The sequence below is a fragment of the Equus caballus genome, chromosome 12 (genome assembly GCF_041296265.1).
Source record: "Equus caballus isolate H_3958 breed thoroughbred chromosome 12, TB-T2T, whole genome shotgun sequence".
NCBI lineage: Eukaryota > Metazoa > Chordata > Mammalia > Perissodactyla > Equidae > Equus > Equus caballus.
Window position 1 is genome coordinate 32,728,636 of NC_091695.1, and position 11,475 is coordinate 32,740,110.

At 37.4% G+C, this 11,475-nt stretch overlaps 1 pseudogene; it reads right to left on the reverse strand.

Annotated features, from left to right (window-relative positions):
- Positions 1 to 209: 209 nt before the first annotated feature.
- On the reverse strand, positions 210 to 1,846 carry LOC138916509 (olfactory receptor 5A1-like; annotated as a pseudogene).
- Positions 1,847 to 11,475: the final 9,629 nt, after the last annotated feature.

Genomic DNA, 11,475 nt, shown 5'->3' on the forward strand with positions numbered 1-11,475 from the left:
TCATCTACTTGGGTCTAACAAACTGATTCCCATGTTGATAACATTGCCTCAGACAGATCACTTGCTGGTGGAAGCTAAATATAATGGCAACAGAAATCAAGGAGTCAGGTTTTCACTTCTCTATACTTAGTCTTGTGACCTACAAAAGTTTACTTGAATGTTCTTACCACTGTTTTCCTTATTAGGGTAACACCTGCTCAAATATGTTCTTACTGAAGTAAATGTTTTGCCCTCTTTATCACCCTCTTGAGGGCCTCTTTAATCTCCTTATTCCTCAGACTATAGATAAGAGGGTTTAACATGGGGATAAAGATAACATAGAACACTGACAGAACCTTGTCTTGTTTCTCAGAGTGACCAGAGTTAGGATGCATGTACACTGAGAGGCCTGTTCCGTAGAAGATTGTCACAACTACCAAGTGGGAGGCACAGGTATTGAAGGCCTTGGCACTACCTTTTACGGAGGATATTTTCAGGATGGAAGCTGCAATGAAACTATAGGACAAGAGAATAACAAGAAAAGAACCGAACCCAATAAAAAAAGCTACCAGAAAAAGAATCATTTGGCTGATGAAGGGATTGGAGCAAGACAAGGATATGATGTGGGTTATGTCACAGAAGAAATTTGGAATGATATTGGGCCCACAGTAGTAGAGATGAAAGCAAGGGATTGTTTCCGCTAAGCTACTAAGGAAACCACTCCCACAGGCCCCAGCAACCATCTTCTGACAGAGGCCAGGAGCCATGACCGCTGAGTACTGCAGAGGCCTACCAATAGCAACATATCTGTCATAGGCCATGGCAGCCAAGAGACAGCACTCCGTCAGACACATCCAGGATGCAACAAACTACTGGGTGGCACAGGCAATGAATGAAATCATTTTTTCATCTTTTAGGAAGTCTGAAAGCATCCTTGGGCTGGTGGAAGAAGAATAGCAGATGTCTATAAATGACAGGAAACTGAGAAAGAAGTACATAGGTGTGTGCAGGTGGGAGTCCATCCTGATTAGGATGATGAGACCCAGGTTCCAGAGGAGGGCCACAAGGTAGATCCCTAGGAAGACTGGGAAGAAGATAAGTTGCAGCTCTTTTTCACCTGAGAGTCCCAGGAGAACAAACACGGCCACAGAAGTGTGATTTCTATTTTCTTCCATGGTCCTGCTTGTTGAGATCTGCTGAGAAAAAGTTGAAAGAAGGAAATGGATTCATTTTCAAAAAACTCAAAAAAAGTGTTTTCATTTCTTCCCAGTCACACAGCTCACTAAATATACATCTTAAATCATCAGTGTTGAATTAATCTGTGTCTTTTATGTATATTCACCAAACTTAACTAAAAGTTTTCTTGCATAAATAGTCATTTTCTTTGGGGGCAAAACACAGTAAATGAACATGATTAGTACATTATCTCCTAAAATGTCTTAATTTCATGTTTTTCCCTTACAATTTTACAAATATATGAGAATTAGAAATAGAGTAAGGTAGGAAAATGCTGCCAGATCTCTATATTGTGAAACAGAAGGAGTATGATAAGTCCTGGCTCTGAATTTAATTCAGTGCTTGAAAAAGTCCCTGAATCATGCTGGACCTTATAGTTAAGTGATGACAAAGTAGGGGCTCTTTAAAATCTCCTTGGGAACTAATATTCAATTAATGTAATCAGGAAGGTGGACAATTCTGTAACTGCCTTTCTGCTCTCATAATGCCTCAAGAGACATAAGAATAATGCAATGATATGGTGGGAAGAGTCACATACCAAGAGGCAGTTTGGAAATAGATGTGACTTACACTTCTTAATGACGCTAAGAAGGCTCAGAGAAGTTAGATAAGACAAGGTTGTAAGGGTCATTATGCACCCATCATTGCAGATGAAGATTTTTATTTCCTCAAATCAGAGATACTTATAAGTTAAACTGTCTAGGATAGTGATTCTTGATCTTCTTCGGGTCAGTGATACTTATGAAAATGTTGGAAACTTTAGACACAGTATCCAGGACACTGCAACTACTTACCACCTTTACATGTGGTTTTATTGGATTCTCAATCACACTCCAGTCTATTCATGATTCCCAGGTAAAAGACTTCTACAAATAAAAGTGACTTGATCTCATGTAAGAGTTGAGATGTTTAGGAATGGATATGGAGATTAGGAAGCAGACGCAGGATTTCTGGAAGTTCTTTCTCTTTTTCTTATTGGAGCCAGTCCAGGGAAGGCAAGCACTAAGTCTTCAGGCCAAATGATAAACAGCCAAAAAAATATTTTTGCCTCAGGCACTGTATACCCTCTTCAAGATGCAATAGCAGTCATCTCTTCAGATAATTATTAGAACATCTCCCAACACATACACATTTTTATTCAGATGAACTCTAACTAGAAGGAAAATAATGGGAAGCTGTGAAAGGTAGAAAATAGATATCAAATATTGCCTGGGAGTTGTGTACATGGATAAAATTAGAAGTCTTGGAGATTTCACTGGAGAAAGGCTGTGACATTAATGGAATAAGCTATGTCTGTGAACTATAAACATGTGTCAACATTAGCCATCCATAATGTCTTCCTTCTCCAAAAACATTTCCTAACCTCCTAGTTCCAAAAATTATTGAAAAGAAAAAAAAATCCCCAAAGAAGCATAAGGCTGTAGACTGAGAAGTAATGTAGAAGTATGAATTTCCTAAGATCAAATCAGTCATTGTTTCATGGTGCACTGTTTTGAGAAAAATTCTGAAGGAATGAAGAGATTAATTAGAAAAGAAAATCAAGATATTTTCCATCAACATAGAAGAAGAAATGGGAGCAGATAGACTATGTATTTACCAACCTAGACATAGATGTGGTTCTGTCCACAGAGAGACTGAATGGAGGGAGAGTTTTGTGAGGACAGAGCAAAAAATTGTGTTCTTCATCATCATCACCATCACCATCTTAGCCAACAGTCATGACGACAAAAAGATTTATTGAGCAGTTACAATATGTGCTGTTCTTCTCCTTCTACTCATGGATAAATTCATAGCTTCCTGTAATGTCTACTCATTCAATATGGTAACCTTAAGCCTCACGTGCCGTCTACTAAACGCAGATAGTACAATGAAAATTGCCTCCATATTTGTATTATATTCCTCTGTAACCCCAATTAGAGGTGTGTTGAAACTTCTTCCTCTACCTCCCACATCACTGAAACATTCATTATTTGTATGTCTCTACTGTGTTCTGTTTAATTTTTACAGATCTATCTTCCAGTAAGTTCATTCTATTGTAAGTTGTGCGAATTGCCTAAGTCATCCATTGAACTTCAAATTTCAATCATAATATTTTATTTTCTCTCTAACGGATCTATTTTCTTCATTACGCAAATGGTCAGCTTTGATAGTCTCACTCTTTCATCACATTTTCCATAGCATCCTTTATTTAAACATTTTTAATTTACTTATTAAAATTATTATTTTCTAATAATAGAAATACATGGTTTTGCATGCATCATTCTATAGTTGGATGTTATTGCTGACTTTAGTTAAGGTGACCTGTTTATTTGTATCTTTAGTAATTTTTATATCTTTTTTTCCCTATGGATTGGCACCTGAGCTAACATCTGTTGCCAAGCTTCCTTTTGTTCTTCGTCTTCTTCTTCTCCCCACAGCACCCCCAGTACACAGCTGTATATTCTAGTTTTGAGCACCTCTGGTTGTGCTATGTGGGACACTGCCTTAGCATTGCTTGATGAGTAGTGCCATGACTGTGCCCAGGATCAGAACCAGTGAAATCCTGGGCAGCTGAAGTGGAGAGCATGACTTAACCACTTGGCCATGGGGCCGGCCCCTGGCATCTTAAGTACATGTTTCTTTAAAATTTATCTGTGGGAATTCATAATGCTTGAGTTTAAAATCTGTTGTTCCAAAAATGATTTATGTCACTTGCCAGATGCTTTGAAGGCAACACCAACCCAGAATCCCTTTAAACAAAAAATTTTGACTTGGTGTTTTTGAGGTCATAATCATGATGATATTTACATGGCGTATTTCTATAAGTAGATGGATGAGAGTAAAATGATCCAAGAAAGGAGTGACATCAGCATTTTAGCAGAGAAAGACATTCTCTGATTTTGTTTTGCTTTTGTAACAATGAATTGGATATCCATCCACAAACAAAAGCGCCTTTGTGAGTTGGAGTATCCAGCACCATGCACCAAGAGGCACAGGAGGACTCTCACCCACCTGAAAATCCAATACTAAGCAGACAGACCTCAGAATCAGCAGGACTCAGCAAAATTGCCCCAACCTATCTTGGCCACAGTCAGGTAAAGCCTGGAGAGTGCTGAAGACGTGGGCAGACAACCATGAATGAGACAGACTTTGTCTCTCAGCAACGAAGCCCAGCCCTGCGAAGAAGGGATTCCAGCACCATAATGGAGCAGAAAAAACACGTGAGTTTGGTCACAGTGAAGACAATGAAAGGAGCTGTGCCAGCACCACCCCTCTCAAGGCACACTGTGCAAGATAAACTTTAGCAGTGGCGAACACTTCCACAGGGAAAAATAGCAGTGAGGGAGTACCCAGCTACCCCAGTAGTGCTAGTCGCAGCTGGAGAAACCCATTTCTCTCCAGAAGTACCTAGACTACTGGGAATGGTAGTACATGACAGGAGGGAGAAGGAAGATCAGGAAAGAAGCAGGTAAGAATATTAAAGGGCAATAATGTTACACAGTTCCTGCTGATTGCATTCAGGATTTCAGCAGAAAGTTTAAACATGAGCCTCCAGGAGTACCTTATGCAGGATCTCCTGACTGGATCCATCACAAATCCCAACCTCCCAGTGCTAAACCCACACTTCTCCCTACTCTACAACTGGCTTTTGTGCACATTTCCATGGGTAGCAGTGAGAGTAAATCTGGTAAACTGATTGCTCTCAGAAAAATAGACTTGAGTCTGTGTGTAAGAGAGAAACCAAAAACATCAGCTGTAGCGTCACATTCTGGAAAACAAAAAAGAGACTTCAGATAGCCAGCCTGGTGAGTAATAAGAACAGAAAAGACACATTAGCTTAAGAATTTTGTTACGAGAGAGAGGAAGAAGGGTGGAGCAGATTTACCCATACAAAGGAGAGAAAACCTCATATGTAACACTACCAATGACAGTATACCCTATCTGAAGTTAACTAGCAAGCTTTAAGGAGATGTCTGCTGCCTCAAATGCTTAAGCAGCAGTGCAAACTTACAAAAAACATGAAATATAAAGAAAACATGCCATCACTAAAGTTAACAATGATTCTCCAAGAATCAAGCTCCAAGGCACAGAATTTTGAGACCTATTTGATAAAGATTTTAAATAGCTCTTTTGAAAAAATTCAATGAACTGTAAGAAAACTCAGAAAACCAATTTATTGAGATCAGAAAAAAATGAACAAAATGAGATACTTACCAAAGGGTTAGCAATTATAAAAAGGAACACAACAGTAATTCTGCAGCCGAAGAATTCAGTGAATAAAATGAAAACTGCAATAGTGAGCATTTGTGGTAGAGTGGAGCAAATGGAAGACAGATAAGTTATGCTAGAGGACCGAAAATTTGAAATAACCCAGTCAGGGCAGAGGAAAAAAAAAGAATGAAAAAGTGCAAAGAAAGCCTACATGATCTATGAGATTCCATCAAAACAAAATTAGGATAATTGGGGTTGAGAAAGAGAAAAGAAACAGAAGGGGGTAGAAAATTAATTAAATAATTCCAAAAACCTCTAAAACATGGGGAGACACTGGGCATCCAGTTCATGAAGCTAACAGATTAACCTATTATCTCACGTCAAAAGACCTTCATCAAGACACTTTGTAATAAAACTGTGAAAAATCAAACATAGAGAATCCTAAAAACAATAAGAGAAAAACATTGTAACCTACAAAGGAACCCCCATTAAGCTATCAGTAGTTTACTCAGCAGACACCCTATTGGCCAGGAGAGAGTGGAATGACATATTCAGAGTTGAAAGAAAAAATTGCCAGCCAAAAATACTCTATCCAGCAAAGTTATACTTAAGATATGAAAGAGAAAAAAAGACTTCCCCAGAAACAAAAAAGCTGAGATTGTTCATCACTATTGCACCTGTCTTGAAAAAAAAAGCTGAAAGGATTTTTTCAAGGTGAAATAAAAAAGACATTAATCAGTGTCACAAAAACATATGAAAGTATACAAAACAATGATAATATAAATATATAGCCAGATTATAAAACTCTAATTCTGTAAAAGGATGGTATGTTGACCACTTCACTATAGTATAAAGCTTAAAAGTGTATTAAAAATAATTATAACTACTATAATTTTTAAACAATACTCAATATAAAAGGAGGTAAACAATGGTATTAAATAATATAAAAGGGGCTCCCTGGTGGCACAGCAGTTAAGTTCGCACGTTCTGCTTCTTGGCGGCCCGGGGTTCGCCAGTTCGGATCCCAGGTGTGGACATGGCACTGCTTGTCAAGCCATGCTGTGGTAGACGTCCCACATATAAAGTAGAGGAAGATGGGCACGGATGTTAGCTCAGGGCCAGGTGTCCTCAGCAAAAAGAGGAGGACTGGCAGTAGTTAGCTTAGGGCTAATCTTCCTCAAAAAAAAGAGAGAAAAAAAGGGGGGGGATTAAAATGGTACAGCTTTTGTAGACAATCGAAGTTAAGTTGCCATCAACTTAAAATGGACTGCTTTCTCTATGAGATTTTTATATAAGCCTCATGGTAACCACAAAGCAAAAACCTAGAGTACATTCACAAAAGACAAAGAAAGAAGTAACAGCATACAACCACGAAAAATCACTAATGTACAAACGTAGGCAGAAACAGGGGAAAAATAAACAGTGGAAATATAAAACATCCAGAAAGCAATTAATAATAGGACATTAGTAAGTCCTTACATATCAATAGTCTATCTAAATGTAAATGGATTGAATTCACCAATCAAAAGGCAGACTACTGGATAGATAAAAGAATAAGACTCAGGGTCAGCCCTGTGGCAGAGTGGTCAAATTTGCGCACCCTGCTATGGCGGCCCAGGGTTTCACTGGTTCGGATCCTGGGTGTGGACATGGGACCGCTCATCAGGCCATGTTGAGGCGGTGTCCCACATGCCGCAACTAGAAGGACCTGTAACTAAGATATACAACTATGTACCGGGGGGATTTTGGGAGATAAAGCAGAAAACAACAACAACAACAACAACAACAAAGAATAAGATTCAACTATATGCTGCCAACAAGAGAAACACTACAGCTTTAAGACACACATAGGCTCAAAGTGAAGGGATGTAAAAAGATATTCCACACAAGGGGAAACCAAAAGAAAGCAGAAATAGCTATATTTATATCAGACAAAATAGACTTAAAGCCAAATATAGAAACAAGAGACAAAGAAGGTCATTATATAATGATAAAGGGGTCAATTCATCAAGAATACATAATAAACATAAACCTATATTCACCCAAAAGAGAGCACATAAATATATTAAGCAAATACAAATCTAAAGGGAGAAATAGACAACAACACAATAATAGTAGAGGGCTTTAGTACTCCACTTTCAAGAATAGATCATCCAGACAGAAAATCAAAAAAGAAATGTTTGAGGTGAGCCCTGGTGGTTGTTTGGTGTGCTCTGCTTTGGTGGCCTGGCTATGGTTCCCAGGCATGGACAGATCTACACACCACTCCATCTGTCAGTGGCCATCTGTTGTGACAGCCCATATACAAAAAAGAGGATGATTGGCAACAGATTTAGCTCAGGGCGATTCTTCCTCAGCAAAAACCGGGAAACATTGGACTTGAATCACATTAGAACAAATGGACTTAGACATTTATGGAACACATTATTCAATAGCAGCAGAATACACATTCTCCTGAAGTGCACACAGAATATCTCTAGGGTAGATCATATGACAGGACACAAAACACGTGGTGGGAAATTTAAGATTGAAATCATACCACGTATCTTTTCTGAAAAGATTGGTGTGAAACTAGAAATTCACAAGAAGAAAGCTGGAAAATCTACAAATATGTGAAAACTAAACACGCTTCTGACCAACAAATGGGTCAAATGAGAAATCAACAGAGAAATCAAAAGAGAAATCAAAAATATCTTGAAATAAATGAAAATGGAAACATAACCCACCAAAATCAGTGGGATGCTACAAAAGCAGTTCTGACAGCGAAGTTTATAGCAATAAATGCATGGGTTAAGAAAATAGAAGACTCTCAATAACAACCCAAATTTACACCTCAAGGAAATAGAAAATAAGAAAAAAATAAGCCTAAAGTAAGTATAAGAAAATAAATTACAAAAATTAGAGTGGAAATATGAAAAAGAGACTATAAAAACAATAGAAAAAAATCAACAAAGTTAAGACCTGGCTTTCAAAAAGATGAACAAAGTTGACAAACCCTTAGTGAGACTAAGAAAAAAAGACAGAATACTCAAATATGTACAATCAGAAATGAAAGAAGTGACATTGCATGTGATATTACAGAAATATATAAGATCATGAGACTACCATGAACAATTATATGCCAACTAATTGAATAGCCTAGAAAAAATAAGTAATTTCCTAGAAAGATACATCCTACTAAGACTGAATCAGGAAAAAGTAGAAAATCTGAATACAACAATAGTGATTAAGAAAATTGAATCAGTAATGAAAAACCTAATACTGACAACCCCAGAACCAGATAACTTCTCTGGCAAATTCTACCAAATATTTAAAGTAGAATTAGTTCCAATCCTTCTCAAACTCTTCCAAAAAGTTGAACCAGAAGAAAAGCTTGCAATCATATTTTATGACACCAGCATAACTCTGATACCAAAGTCAGATAAGGACACCACAAGAAAAGAAAACTATGGACCAATATCCATCATGAATATAGATGCAAAAATTCCCAATGAAATATTAGTAAACTGAATTCAACAACATAGTAAAAGGATTACACCACTTGACCAACTAGGATTTATCCCTGGGATGGAAGGATGCTTCAACATGCACAAATTAGTAAATGTGATACACCATATTAATAGAATGAAAGATTAAATTCATATTATCATTTCAATAGATGAAAAGAAAGTATAGGACAAAATAGAACGTTCCTTTCATGATTGAAACCCCAAAAAATAGGATGTGGAAGGAACATACCTCAACATAATAAAGGCCACATAAACAAATCCATGGCTAACATTATATTCAGTGGTGAATAACTGAAAGCTTTCCTCTAACATCAGGAACAAGACAAGGATACTCACTCTCACCACCCTCATTCAACGTAGAACTGATAGTCTTAACTAATACTATGAAGCAATATAAGGAAATAGTAGACATCCAAATTGGGAAGGAAGAAGTAAAATTGTCATTATTTGCAGAGTGCGCGAACTTATATATAGAAAAATCCTAAAGACTCAACCGAAACACTGTTGGAAGTAATCAATGAATTCAATAAAGTTGTAGGATATAAAATCAGCATTCAGAAATCAGTTGTTATCCATGAGCATGTAATAGCTTTCCATTTCTTTGTGGCTTCATCAATTTTTTTCAAAAATATCTTATAGTTTTCACTGTGCAGGTCTTCCACTTCCTCAGTTAAATTTATTTCTAGGTATGTTCTTGTTTTGTTGCAATTGTAAATGAGATTTTATTTTTGATTTTTCTCTCTGCAAGTTTATTGTTAGTGTATAGAAATGCAACTGAATTTTTATGTTGCTTTTGTACTCTTCAACTTCGCTGTACTCGTTTTTCATTTCTAATACTTTTTTGATGGATTCTTTAGGGTCTTCTGTTGTAAAATCATGTCACTGCAAACGGTGACAGTTTTACTCTTTCCTTTCCAATTTGGATACCTTTTATTTCCTTTTCTTCCTTAATTGCTCTGGTTAAAACTTCCAACATTATATTGGATAAAAGTGCCTAGAGTGAGCATCCTTAGAAAAGCATGTTTTGATCTTAGTTAAATCCCCCAAAATTGAGCAAATTATTATTTTTTATTCAGTGCTCAATTATTAACTTCTACAGTGTGTTTGGCTTTATAGACATTGTCGCATTAGATGCTAGATAATCCTATTATCCAAATTTTACAGGTGAAAACAGAATTTAACAGTGGGATAACATCATTAAGAAATTGCAGAACTAGAACTCAAGATCCACCCCTCACCCCAGAGTAATACTGACATTTTAGATTAGAGATGATTATTTCCACTGAAGTTTAGAGAATTTGAGTAAAGAGAAAGGATCTGAGGAAGGGTGTAGAAGTAAGAGAGGGAGGAGCTAAAAATGAGAGCGACTGAGGACCACAAACCTTGTTCCACTTAGATCTTATTGGGAGAATTACATGGATATTGAGAAAGCACAGACCACTGTTTTCTATAAAGCAAACCCTCTCACCTTCCTCCAGACCCTCCAGGAAGAAACAGTTCTTGCCAAAGGTTGAAATTGCTTAGCTCTTTTTCAAAGGAATTTTCCGAGTGTTCTTATTGCACTCCAAGATGGATGCTTTTGGCCATGAAATTGGCTGTCTGCTCACAGCCAGACAGATGGCCACAACTAGGGCCACAACTAGGGATCCTCAGGCAGAGCTGAAAGGAGAAAGAACAATTAGAGGGAGAAAATTCTCCAGATACTTGTTCTCTGGTGTCACGGTTGTCGTGGAGTTTTTTCCCTGATAATTTCATGCCTCAATTTACCATGTCCCTTCTGATTCAATTCCCCACTTCCCTATGATCCTATTACTACCGCATAATTATAGCTTTTCTTATAACAAACTTAGAGTCATTTGAGCTGGAAAAGACCTAGAGATCTTCTAGTTCAATGCCATCGTTTTCAAGTGAGGAACTTGAAGCCAGAGGAGCTAAGAGATGTGCCAAAGATGACACAGCTTGCTGGTAGTATAGCTTGATAACAATAAATTAGACTTGTGGACACTTCAATGTTTACAAAGCACTTTCATTTTAGATATATGCATACATGCATTTTCTCAACTGCCTGATCAGAATCAATAATCACAGCAGCCCTGTGAGGCACACATGGCATGATTTCCTACGGGGCAGGGCCACAGCCTCTGGGTTCTGGCACTGGCATGTGTGCCAGTGATCTGCTCTGAAACCTTGGATGAGGGTAACCTGTCCCTGCCAGGAAAATTCACACCTGGATGTTGCCCCAGTGCAAGAATGACCGGCAATATAATAATTTCCAAAAAAATTTGTCTTTAATTTTTACATACCAAATTTTACAGATTATTTTATTTTACTGAAATACAAATAAATGCTTCACAATTAAAAGTAAATAAAAGAAATAAAGAAAATCAATGAGGAAAAAACTATCTGTGAGGCTTCCTAGGTTCTTGTCATTTCTCTACATATAGTATTTTTCAGAACCTAAATTCTCAAAACATAGGGTTTTAGATATCTTGGTCTCATCAAGGACAAAGGCCATTTAAAGTGAATTCAGTGTTGGTGACACTGCCCCAAAAGATCACTT